The following is a 12,915-nucleotide window of genomic DNA, read 5'->3' as shown; positions in this document are numbered from 1 at the left end:
TCTGCTTTTAGAAAATATCATTCCACAGAGACGCTCTCACTAAAGTGGTGAATGATCTTCTGCTTACAATGGACTCAGACACCACTACAGTTCTGTTGCTGTTAGATCTCAGTGCTGCATTTGATACAGTGGATCATCATATTCTACTTGATAGGCTGGAAAATAATTTTGGGATTACTGGGAGTGCCCTTGCATGGCTGACGTCATACTTGACCAGTCGTTCTCACTGTTTTGTACAGTAACACTACCTCTAACCTTAGTGAAATGAAATTTGGGGTTCCTCCGGGGTCTGTCTTAGGCCCCCTGCTTTTCTCCCTTTATATAGCACCCCTTGGGCACATATTGCAGCATTTTGGGATTACCTTTCACTGCTATGCAGATGATACTCAGTTATACATGCCGACTTGTTGGGAAGGTGTCGTGACACGGACCCACAACAGGGGGCGTTAATGAACAGACAATGGATAAGCCAAAAGCAACAATTTAATGTTGTGAATCACACAACGAAATACAGACAATAACAATAATGTGGATTGTCAATTATACACAAGGTGACGTGTGGGCAGGCTCAAAGATAGAAGACGTCTGGTGAGAGAAGAGCCGGATCCCACACAGTTTCCACCACCAACGGATCTGCGCCCAAGCCAAGCCCTGCGCCCCAGGTGGCCACTGTCTTCAGTCAGACCCGGTACTGCTGGCAGAAAACAGAAACAGTTATGGTGGGTGTGTGAATACACACCCAGCAATCGTGTAAAGCTTAGTTCCTCCGGAGGAGAACCTCCACCTCCAGACACAGAATCACCCGTGCAGCTCCTGTCAGTCACTCTCCCTGGAAGGAATGTGAGGCGAAGACGTCGCGCTCACACTATCCGCCAGTCCAGCTTCAGACTGTCACCACAGGAAAACGGCTGCACACAGAACAATATTCAGTCTCAGAAATTCACAGCAGAGAAGGTTACCTGGAACGGTAGCTGATTTCTCGGCAAGGAGGTGGAGTTGCAGTCCGGCTTATATGGTGATGAGTTGAACGAGTGACAGCTGGTGCTGATAAGGACAGCTGTCACTCCCAGCGGCTCCGACGCCCTCTCGTGCTTGAAGCCCGCACTCCAAGCAGGGCGCATCTGGTGGTAGTGGGCCAGCAGTACCTCCTCTTCAGCGGCCCACACAACATGACCCCCCCTCAACGGGCGCCTCCTGGCACCCGACCAGGCTTGTCTGGGTGCCGGTTATAGAAATCGGCCAGGAGGGCCGGGTCCAGGATGAAGCTCCTCTTCACCCAGGAGCGTTCTTCGGGTCCATACCCCTCCCAGTGCACCAGATACTGGAACTCCCGGCCCTTACGACGGACGTCCAGGAGCCGACGCACGGTCCATGCCGGCTCCCCGTCGATGATCCGGGCAGGAGGCGGTGCAGGGCCAGGGGTGCAGAGTGGTGAGCTGATGAGTTTGAGACGTGACACATGGAAAACCGGGTGGATCTGCAGTGAAGCTGGCAGCTTTAGCTTCACTGCGGCTGGACTGAGGACTTTGAGGATGGGAAACGGTCCAATAAACCTGTCTTTGAGTTTCTGTGATTCCACTTGAAGTGGGATGTCCTTTGTCGACAACCACCCTCCTGCCCGGGCTGGTATGCAGGGCCGGGGAATGCCGGTGGTCTGCATGGGCCTTGGCCCTTGTCCAGGCTTAACAGGGAACGAGTAGTCCACCACACCCCGCCACCTCCTGAGGTGGGCCTGGACCAAGGGCACACCGACCTCCCCCTCCACGAGTGGGAACAATGGGGGCTGGTACCCCAAACACCTCAAACGGGGAGAGGCCGGTGGCAGACGACCTTGGCTGTTGTGGCATACTCGATCCAGGCCAGATGGTTGCTCCAGGCCATCGGGTGTGTGGAGGTCACGCAGCGGAGGGCCTGCTCCAGCTCCTGGTTAGCCCGCTCTGCCTGTCCGTTTGTCTGAGGGTGATACCCGGACGAGAGACTCACGGTGGCCCCCAGTTCCCTGCAGAAACTCCTCCAGACTTGGGAAGAGAACTGAGGACCACAATCCGAGACAACGTCTGCTGGTATCCCTTGCAGACGCACAACGTGGTGGACCAGGAGGTCTGCCGTCTCCTGGGCCGTCGAGAGCTTCGGGAGGGCCACGAAGTGGGCCGCCATGGAGAATCGGTCCACTATCGTGAGGATGGTGGTGTTGCCCTGGGACGGCGGGAGGCCCGTGACAAAGTCCAGGCTGATGTGGGACCAGGGGCGGTGAGGCACCGGTAGGGGCTGGAGGAGTCCCGAAATCCTCTTGTGGTCGGCCTTGCCCCTGGCACAGGTGGTACAGGCCTGGACGTAATCCCGGACGTCGGCCTCCATAGACGCCCACCAGAAGCGCTGCTGGACCACTGCCATGGTTCTGTGCACCCCAGGATGACAGGAGCTTGGAACCATGACAGAAGTCCAAAACTGCAGCTCTGGCCTCTGGTGGTAAGTACAATTTGTTCCTTGGGCCGGTCCCCGGGTCCGGGTTCCATGTCAGGGCCTCCCAGACGGTCTTCTCCACGTCCCAGGTGAGGGTGGCCACGACAGTGGACTCGGGGATGGTCTCTGTTGAGTCCGACAAGTCGGCCTTGGCTTCCTCTTCGTGCACCCGGGACAGGGGCATCCGATCGAAGAACAGTGACCAGCGGGCTTGCCTGGGGTTCAGCCTGGGGTTCAGCTGTGAAGACCGTGAAGGGCACCGTCGCTCCCTCCAACAGGTGTCTCCACTCTTCAAGAGCCTCCTTCACCGCCAGAAGTTCCCGATTGCCAACGTCATAATTCCTCTCAGCCGGGGTCAACCTGCGGGAAAAATAGGCACAAGGGTGGAGAACCTTATCGGACTCCCTGCTCTGGGACAGCACGGCTCCTATCCCTGAGTCAGAGGCATCCACTTCAACTATGAACTGGCGATTAGGATCAGGCTGCACCAGAACTGGTGCAGACGAGAACCGGCGTTTCAACTCCCTAAACGCGGCTTTGCACCGATCCGACCAGGTGAAGGGACTTTAGTGGAGGTCAGGGCAGTCAGGGGGCTCGCTACCTGACTGTAACCCTTAATGAACCTCCTGTAGAAATTTGCAAAACCGAGGACTGTTGCAGCTTCCTACGGCTTGTTGGTTGGGGCCAATCTCTCACCGCCGCAACCTTGGCCGGATCAGGAGCGACGGAGTTGGAGGAGATGATGAACCCCAGGAAGGACAAAGAAGTACGGTGGAACTCGCACTTCTCACCCTTCACAAACAGCCGGTTCTCCAATAACTGCTGCAGGACCTGACGTACATGCTGGACATGAGTCTCAGGGTCCGGAAAAAAGATATATCGTCTAGATATGAAGACAAACCCGTGCAGGAAGTCCCGCAAGACGTCATTAACCAATGCTTGGGACGTCGCGGGGGCGTTAGTGAGGCCGAACGGCATGACCAGGTACTCAAAGTGACCTAAGGGGGTGTTAAATGCCGTCTTCCACTCGTCTCCCTTCCGGATCCGAACCAGGTGGTATGCATTCCTAAGATCGAGTTTGGTGAATACTTGGGCTCCATGCAGGGGTGTGAACACCAAATCCAACAGAGGTAATGGGTATCGATTACGAACCGTAATCTCGTTCAGCCCTCTGTAATCGATGCATGGACGGAGTCCGCTGTCCTCCTTACCCACAAAAAAGAAACCTGCACCCATCGGGGAGGTGGAGTTCCGGATCAACCCGGCAGCTAAGGAGTCCCGATGTAGGTCTCCATTGATTCGCGTTCCGGACGTGAGAGGTTGTACAGCCTGCTGGACGGGTACTCAGCGCCCGGATCAAATCGATGGCGCAATCGTACGGTCGGTGCGGGGAAGAGTGAAGTGCCAGATCTTTGCTGAAGACGTCAGCAAGATCATGGTACTCCTCCGGCACCGCCGTCAGATTGGGGGGGAACTTTGACCTCCTCATTAGCTGTCACACCGGGTGGAACCGAGGATCCTAAACATTCCCGGTGGCAGGTTTCGCTCCACTGCGTCACAACCCCAGACGGCCAATCAACCTGGGGATTGTGCTTCACCATCCATGGAAACCCTAAAAATCACTCGGGAGGTAGAAGGTGTTACATAAAACACGATCTCCTCCCTGTGATTCCCAGACACAAACCAATGTCACGGCTGTGTCTGGTGTGTGATTAATGGAAGAAGGGTGCCATCTAGTGCCCGTACCTTCAAAGGTGAAGGCAGAGCCACCAGAGGGAGCCCTACCTCCTTTGCCCATCTGCTGTCCAGCAGATTCCTTTCCGACCCCGTGTCTACTAGTGCTGGGGCGTGAAGGGTTAATCCTCACTTAGGATCGTGACTGGGATTCGTGCAGATTTACGGGGTTTCACCGTGTGGGTATTGTGACCCACCCTTAGCCCAGTTCACCAAGGACGGGTGCTGCTGTTTTGACCATTTGGGGCAGTTTCTCTGCGTGTGCTCAGTTGAGCTGCAGAGAAAACACTCTCCACGGACCAGCCTCCTCTGTCTCTGATCTGATCGCCTTTTGGCCCTGCTCGTCTCCATAGCAACGGCAGCAGGGGGGAGCTGTCGTCATGTGGAGAGGCCCTGGCTGTGGAGCATGGGGAAGATGGCTTCCCTTTCGGACCCGAGGAGAGAGGGACGGCTTGTGCCTGACCACGCCCTTCGTCTCGCTCCCGTCGGTGTTCTGTAATCGGTTGTGGCCAACCGTATAACCAGGTCGATAAGCCCGTCTAAATCCCGTGGCTCGTCCTTCGCCACCAGGTGCTCCTTAAGGACCAGAGACAGTGCGTTTACAGAGGCTGCGCAGAGCGCAACAGCATTCCAGCCGGCTCGCCGCTGCCACGATACGGAAATCGACTGCATACTTAGCTGCGCTCCGGCACCCCTGTCTGATCGACAGCAGCACGCTTGAAGCGGTCTGGCCTCTATGAGGGTGGTCGAACACTTGTCTGAACTCCCTCACAAACCAGCGTATGACGTTAGGAGCCGTGATTCTGCTCCCAGAGCGCCGTAGCCCAGGCGTGGTGCCTCGCCTCCGATAACATAACGCTGTAATCTGGTTCACATAAAATCCTTAGAAGACTGCCTTGCAGCAGTGAGAAGTTGGATGTCTAGACAATGTCCTACTTTTAAACTCTGAAAAGACTGAAATGATAGTTCTTGGTCCAGTGAGACATCGGCATCAATTTGACCAGTTAATACTCAGCCTAGGCTCGTGTGTCATACATCACACTGACAAAGTGAGGAACCTTGGAGTAATTTTTGATCCTTCGTTGTCCTTTGGTCTCCATATTAGAAATATTACTAGGACTGCTTTCTTCCACCTGCAAAATATAGCGAAGATTCGTCCCATCCTGTCTATGGCTGATGCTGAGACCCTCATCCATGCGTTCATCTCTTCTAGATTGGACTACTGCAATGTTCTATTTTCTGGTTTACCGCAGTCTAGCATTAGGGGTCTCCAATTGGTTCAGAATGCTGCAGCCAGACTTTTGACACGAAGCAGAAAGTTTGACCACATTACACCCATTTTGGCGTGTATTCACTGGCTTCTTGTCCCAGTGAGATCAGATTTTAAGGTTCTGCTACTAACCTATAAAATTATTCATGGACTGGCACCTCCCTACCTAGCTGACCTAATTAAACCTTACGTACCGCCCGGGCTTTGTGTTCTCAGGGTGTAGGACTACTTGTGTCCCTAAGGTGAATAAGAAGGTCTGCGGGTTCACAGAGCTTTCTCTTATCATGCCCCTGTTCTGTGGAATGATCTCCCTGCGTCAATAAAACAGTCAGATTCTGTGGAGACTTTCAAGTCCAGACTTAAGACGCACTTATTTTCCCTTTCATATAGCTAGTATACTGGTACCATTTTGTTTTACGCTTTTACTCTTTTAATTCATGTTATTAGTAATTGAAGTGGGCCGCGGCCCTCAAACTTCACCTAAATTCTGGGTCTTTTAGTGAAGGTTTAGGGCTAGCGGCCGGTGATCACCTAGTATTTCCTCTGTTTTTCTTGTGTTTAACTGCTGACAAATTATACAGTATTTTTTGTCTTTCTGATGCCTGATTCTGTTTTTTTTCTGTTTAAGGTGCAGCTCCATCCAGAGATGGGAGTTGTGTTTGGTTGGCGACTCTCCTGTCCTGTGCACCAACAGAAATTCTTGTATATTCGTCCGTGAATTGTTTCTGTGATTATTTCTGTAATTTATTGTTGTAGCATGGCCCAAGCAGAGGGTCACCCCTTTGAGTCTGGTCTGCTTGAGGTTTCTTCCTCAGAGGGAGTTTTTCCTTACCACTGTTGCTCTGGGGGTTGGTAAGGTTAGACCTTACCTGTGTGAAGCGCCTTGAGCAACTCTGTTGTGATTCGGCGCTATATAAAGGAAATAAATTGAAATTGAAATTGTGGGTCATCTAAAATATCTGTGCTCTGGTATTTTCATCAAGTGAAATTTTGTATTATCTAAATTTGTATATCAGAAGCTTAGTGATGTTAATTTCAGTTAATCCATGTAAATGAGAAAATAGGCATCATTTTAATGCCCACAACCAAAGCTATACATTTTGAAAACCGTTCCCCAGTCTCCTTTTCAATATTCTAACATGGGGGAGTGTTTGGGTGATGGCTATCTTAGACTATAAGCATGCATTACTGGCTACAAAGTGGACCTGTACTCTGATTTGATCAACAAAAACAAGCATAACTTACAATCCTTGTTTGACACGGTGGCAACACTTATTCATGGACAACCACCTGTAGTTCGCTCTCCTTTTACAGCACCAAGATTTTTTGATTACTTTGAGAAGAAAATAGCAGACATTAGGTGAGACCTAGGTCTGCAGGGTCTCACACATGCTCTACCTCTGGCCATGACATAGGCAGAGTAAACACTGCCAACATGGCAATACCCAGAACAGTAATTTTAAAGGCTTCAAAATAGCTGTTCCGCATCTCTATAGAAACCTATGGTAATGTCATGCATGGTTTCTCCAGTATATATACAGTCTGTATTTATGACATAGTAAGCAAAGTGTATTTCCCATATCTGCATGTAGGAGGACCCAGAGCCGACCATCAACTCACCCCCTTTTTTGAAGAAAGCTGGTTAAATGCCCACCCAAAATAAAATAATTTTATTACAGTTTATTCCAATGCCCACTCTAAAATAAATAAATCCATGACCCCAAAACATGATAAAAAGCAAAAAACAATGAGTTTTCACCGTGTTTTTCTCATCTGTTCCGCATCATCAGTGTGCAATGGTAGTGGAATCAAAGTTCATACTGAAATGTGCTCTTATTTTGAAAAACTCCTGTGCAAGAAAAAAGGAAGTGTTCCAGGACAATGCCTAGTTGTGATGGGTTTTTTATGCTGCCTGTGTGAGAAAGCACCGACCATCAGAAGTTATTTGTGATTTATTTTTTATTTGTGATGCAATCAGACATTTTATTGAAATGGGAATTCGGACGAACGTAATATTGGCGGTGCTCATGCATCGGCCCACCGCCTCTTTAGGCAAAATTTTGCGTGGAACGCCATGGGCCATCTGACGGGCAAATATGGTAGTAACCATAATTCTAACCATATTTTCCAGAGTATACATCACACAGTAGTATAATGTTCCTAATGCTGACCATGTCTGAAGTGTGTGTGTGTGTGTGTGTGTCCTGCACACCTTCTGTCTGTTGGGTACACCTCAGTGGTGACCACATCCAGAGAGTTCCATGCTGAGATACTGAGGCCATTGTAGAGACAGAGCATGAAGATCATCATCGACTCACTGGTGCCGAACCAAAAGAAAGAAACAGCTAATACCTGACAGCACCATGGAGCCTCCTGCCACACAAACAGAGCATCACTACAGGTCACTACGGGCAGAATCCCAAACATCAGAAGAGCCAAACACAGTCCAAGCACAAACAAAACATCACAGCAGGCGCATGTTATCTTCGTTTACCTAACATGCTCAGGCGTCCTATTTTATCCATGAGGAGGGCAGAGACAATGTTTCCTGGCGGCACGGCCAGCGTTCCAGGAAGTTGACAAAATAGACCCAGTAAGCGCTGTAGTCATCGTCAAATGTCATCTGACAACCCGCTTGTTGTGGTGGAAGGAGCTGTTGATCACTCGTGAATTTGTAAGCTTTGAGTCATCAATGTCTGCAAATATAGAAGACAAGAAGACAGTTATGTCAAGTATACATGTAAGATCATCACCACTTTAGTGAGAGACGCCTCTGTGGAATGATATTTTCTAAAAGCAGACTGCAGTGGCTCAAAGAGATTATTCTCAGTAAGATAGTCCACGAGCTGCTGTGACACCACTTTTTCCAGAATTTTAGAGCAACATGATAGATTTGATATCAGCCGATAGTTTTTTCAATACACCAGGGTCAAGATTAGGTTTCTTAAGTAATGGTTTAATCACTGCAGATTTGAAACAGTTAGGAACAGATCCAGAAGTTAATGAGAGATTAATAATTTCCAGCACAGTCGGCCCAAGAGTGGACCACAGGTCCTTAAACAGTTTTGTTGGTATAGGATCAAATAAAAAGGTTGTGCTTTTTGTTGACATTATGAGTTTTCTCAGCATGTCTAGAGAGATACTGTCAAATTATGTAATCTAGGTAATACCTCAGTAGTGGCGCCCACCTCAATAGCAGGGTGTAGTGGCTGGTCAAGGCATGCTGGGATATGTTTAACCTAATGTCTTCTATTTTCTTCTCAAAGTAATCCAGGAAATCTTGTGCTGTAAAAGGAGAGCGAACTACAGGTGGATGTCCATGAAGAAGTGTTTCCACCGTGTCAAACAAGAACTTTGAGTTATGCTTGTTTTTGTTGATCAAATCAGAGTAATAGGTCCACTTTGTAACCAGTAATGCATGCTTACAGTCTAAGATAGCATCACCCCATGTGAAAGAAATGATTCCTCCACATGTGCATGCAGGATCTCAGGAGGATATCATGAGGGAATAAGTGGAAAATGTCTCTTCTCAAGAAGATGAAGATAAAATAGTCCCATATTACAGTGCTATGAAACAGTCAGTGCAGCCTGCTTGAATTTTTTATGACATCAATAAATAAATAATTTATGCCCTTTAAACTCACAGTGAAAAGTAATCTCTACATCATGAATGAAAAGAAATAAAAATCTAAGAAGGAGACAAGTGAGGAAAGCCACCACGACACACAGACAACCCCGACAAAGTTACAGGCTTCTGTAGATGCAGGTACTCAGCAGGATAAGTAAATCGACTGCATTTATATAGCACTTTTCCAGCTGCATCAGACACACAAAGCGCTTTACAATAGTGTCACATTCACCCCGATGTCAGGGTGTTGCCATACAAGGCGCTCACTACACACCAGGAGCAATTAGTGGATTAAGGACCTTGCCCAAGGGCCCTTAGTGATTTTCCGGTCAGGCTGGGATTTGAACAAAGGATCCTGTGGGCCAAAACCCAACGCTTAACCACTAGACCCCTAAAGGAGTTGGGCTTCCATCATGTCAAGCTCGGTTCAGTTTCTGGTCATGGTATCTGTCTGTGTCTTTGGACAAGACACTTCATCTGCATTGTCTACCCAGTTGTAAATGGGTACCGATCTTGGCTGGTGAAGTAACCTGCACTGGACTAGCTTCCTGCTCAGGGGAGCTGTAGACTCTCATCCACTTCACACTACAGAATCTAGGGATAAGCTCTGATACCAATGGCCCTCAGGGCCTACAATGGACTTACTTCTCTTGTGAGCGTGTGTTGGGTGGATGCTCCAACTTCCACCAGAGCACGACTGAAAGTTCTCAGTCAACTCCCAACTCTGGTGAATTATCAGGAACCATTTTGCATGGTCAAGAATAATGTTCTGTGCTATTGCACATAACAGCGCATCGTTATGTTCTGTCACGTTGTGAATGAGGTGAATTGTCTCCACACACACACACACACATTCAGCCTACCGTCAGCTGCTGTAATAAAACAAAACTGCATCTTTCAGAGTGGCCTTTTATTGTGGGCAGTCTAAGGCACACCTGTGCACTAATCATGGTGTCTAATCAGCATCTTGATATGGCACACCTGTGAGGTGGGATGGATTATCTCAGCAAAGGTGAAGTGCTCACTATCACAGATTTAGACTGGTTTGTGAACAATATTTGAGGGAAATGGTGATATTGTGTATGTGGAAAAAGTTTTAGATCTTTGAGTTCATCTCATACAAAATGGGAGCAAAACCAAAAGTGTTGCGTTTATATTTTTGTTGAGTGTAGTTTGGTTTTATTAAAAGCATGATATGACATGAAGTGGACTGAATTTGCCTCGAGGTTATCAGATACAGCGGACACAAAAAGGGAGTGCACTGAGGGTGCAGGTCCATTTGTGGCATGTCCCATTGCACTTTGGTATTTGCAGTAAGCGGCAGGAAATCGCGATACAAAGCTGGGCATTGGGCACTAAAGGCTTGGGTTTACTGTGTTCCTTATTAATGGGTGTTTTGTAGTCTGAACAAAATATCAATTAGAGCAGCACCTGTCGTTCCTTTTAAACTGGACTTTGCCATAAAAACAACACTGTGATATCGAGGAAGCAGATACAAGCAAAACAAGGATTTTGAGCTCCTTAAAGGATTAACTCCAACCTGTAAGACTGCACAATGGACATCAACCACCAAGGCTCCCTAAGGTGAAGCAGTGCAAAAGCAAGGAGAGTTTTTTCTTTTTGTTTTCTTTTGTTTTTGCTATGAGAGCTTGATCTTATTTAACTCAGCCACATGGGGTGGATACTGAGTACCAGTCCCAAGCCAACAACGAGGAAGCTAGGAGCAGGAAGGGTGTACGCCATAAATGTGATCAATTCTCAGCTGTACTGGGTATATTCATTCAGCAGGTGTACATACATCCAGAAAGTATTCATAGTGCTGCTTTTCCCACATTTTTTTTATGTTACAGCCTTATTCCAAAATGGATGAAATTCTATTTTTTTTCCTTAAAATTATACACACAATCCCCCATAATGACAATGTGAAAAAGTTTTTATGAAGTTTTTGAAAATTTATGAAAAATAAACAAACTAAGAAATTACATGTACATAAGTAGTTCAGATCCACCAGGACTCTTCCAAGAGCTGGCCGCCCGTCTAAACTGAGTGACTGGGGGAGAAGGACCTTAGTCAGGGAGGTGATCAAGAACCCAATGGTCACTTTGTCAGACCTCCTGCATTCCTCTGTGGAGAGAGGAGAACCTTCCAGAAGGACAACCAACTCTGCAGCAATCCACCAATCAGGCCTGTATGGTAGAGTGTCCAGACAGAAGCCACTCCTTAGTAAAAGGCTCATGGCAGGCCACCTGGAGTTTGACAAAAGGCACCTGAAGGACTCTCAGACCATAAAAAACAAAATTCTGATGAAACAAAGATTGAACTTTTTGGTGTTATGTTTGGAGAAAACCAGGCACCATCCCTACAGTGAAGCATGGTGGTGGCAGCATCATGCTGTGGGGATGTTTTTCAGCAGCAGGAACTGGGAGACTAGTCAGGATTGAGGGAAAGATGAATGCAGCAATGTACAGAGACATCCTGGATGAAAACCTGCTCCAGAGCGCTCTGACCTCAGACTGGGGCGACGGTTCATCTTTCAGCAGGACAATGACCCTAAACACACAGACAGTATATCAAAGGAGTGGCTTCAGGACAACTCTGTGAATGTCCTTGAGTGGCCCAGCCAGAGCCCAGATCTGAATCTGACTGAACATCTCTGGAGAGATCTGAAAATGTCTGTGCACCGACGCTCCCCATCCAACCTGATGGAGCTTGAGAGGTGCTGCAAAGAGGAATGGACCAAACTGCCCAAAGATAGGTGCACCAAGCGTGTGGCATCATATTCAAGAAGACTCGAGGCTGGAACTGCTGCCAAAGGAGCATCAACAAAGTACTGAGGAAAGAGTGTGAATACTTATGTACATGTGATTTCTTTTTTTTTTTAATAAGTTAGCAAAAATAAAACAATTAAAACTTTTTTCATGTTGTCATTATGGGGTATTGTGAGTAGAATTTTGAGGGAAAAAATGAATTTACTCAGTTTTGGAATAAGGCTGTAACATAACAAAATGTGGAAAAAGTGAAGCGCTGTGAAGACTTTCTGCATGCACCGTAGATGCTGGTAGTAAAAATGTCAACTGTGTCAGTGATGGAACACTTTTTGGTGGTAGATTTTTTATTCTGGGCACCTGGGTGGGATCCATATGGGTCAGTAGCACTGGCTGGGCCACTGGCTACGAACACTCTGTGATCCATGGCCAGGTTCCATTCCTGTCCCTGGTCGACATTGGGGTGGTGGCAATACCATTACCAAGAATCTCTCTTGCAGAGGTGTTAAATCCAGCTTCAGAAAGTAAAAGTCCAGCCACATATTTGTTCCATCTTGCCAATAAACCAGCTGATTGTAATTAGTTCAGCTCTTCAGGCAGGTGGACGAGCTAATTATTGAGATCACCTGTTTTAGGTGCACAGGTAGGAGCAACACATGGGAAGGTTTTTACTTTCTGAAGCTGGATTTGACACCTCTGCGCTCTTGTAGACCCCCTGGTGCTTGTGACACCACCATTCATTATGTTTTCCTGGGGGCCCCTACCTGCGTCACAAATTTATTTGTAGCACCTTTGGCATATACTCCATGTGCATCTTGACATTTATACTTGCATAACATTCTTTATGGGGGCACGGGGGAAAAGTGGGGGGTGATGTGCCAGTTTGTGGCAGGGGGGTTTGGCACCTATGTTGTTGTCATTACAGACATAGTTTTTATTACAACCCCTGGCAAAAATTATGGAATCACCGGCCTCGGAGGATGTTCATTCAGTTGTTTAATTTTTGTAGAAAAAAAGCAGATCACAGACATGACACAAAACTAAAGTCATTTTCC

At 47.8% G+C, this 12,915-nt stretch overlaps 1 protein-coding gene across 1 annotated transcript in view; it reads right to left on the bottom strand.

Moving 5' to 3' along the window:
• The window catches only part of LOC117529312 (synaptic vesicle glycoprotein 2C-like), a 139,110-nt gene that overhangs the window by 34,036 nt on the left and 92,159 nt on the right, over positions 1–12,915 (bottom strand). The window lies entirely within an intron of this gene.

Source organism: Thalassophryne amazonica, chromosome 17 (genome assembly GCF_902500255.1).
Source record: "Thalassophryne amazonica chromosome 17, fThaAma1.1, whole genome shotgun sequence".
Classification (NCBI taxonomy): domain Eukaryota; kingdom Metazoa; phylum Chordata; class Actinopteri; order Batrachoidiformes; family Batrachoididae; genus Thalassophryne; species Thalassophryne amazonica.
The sequence above is the reverse complement of the archived record's forward strand: the minus strand, read 5'-3'. Positions and strand labels throughout refer to the sequence as shown.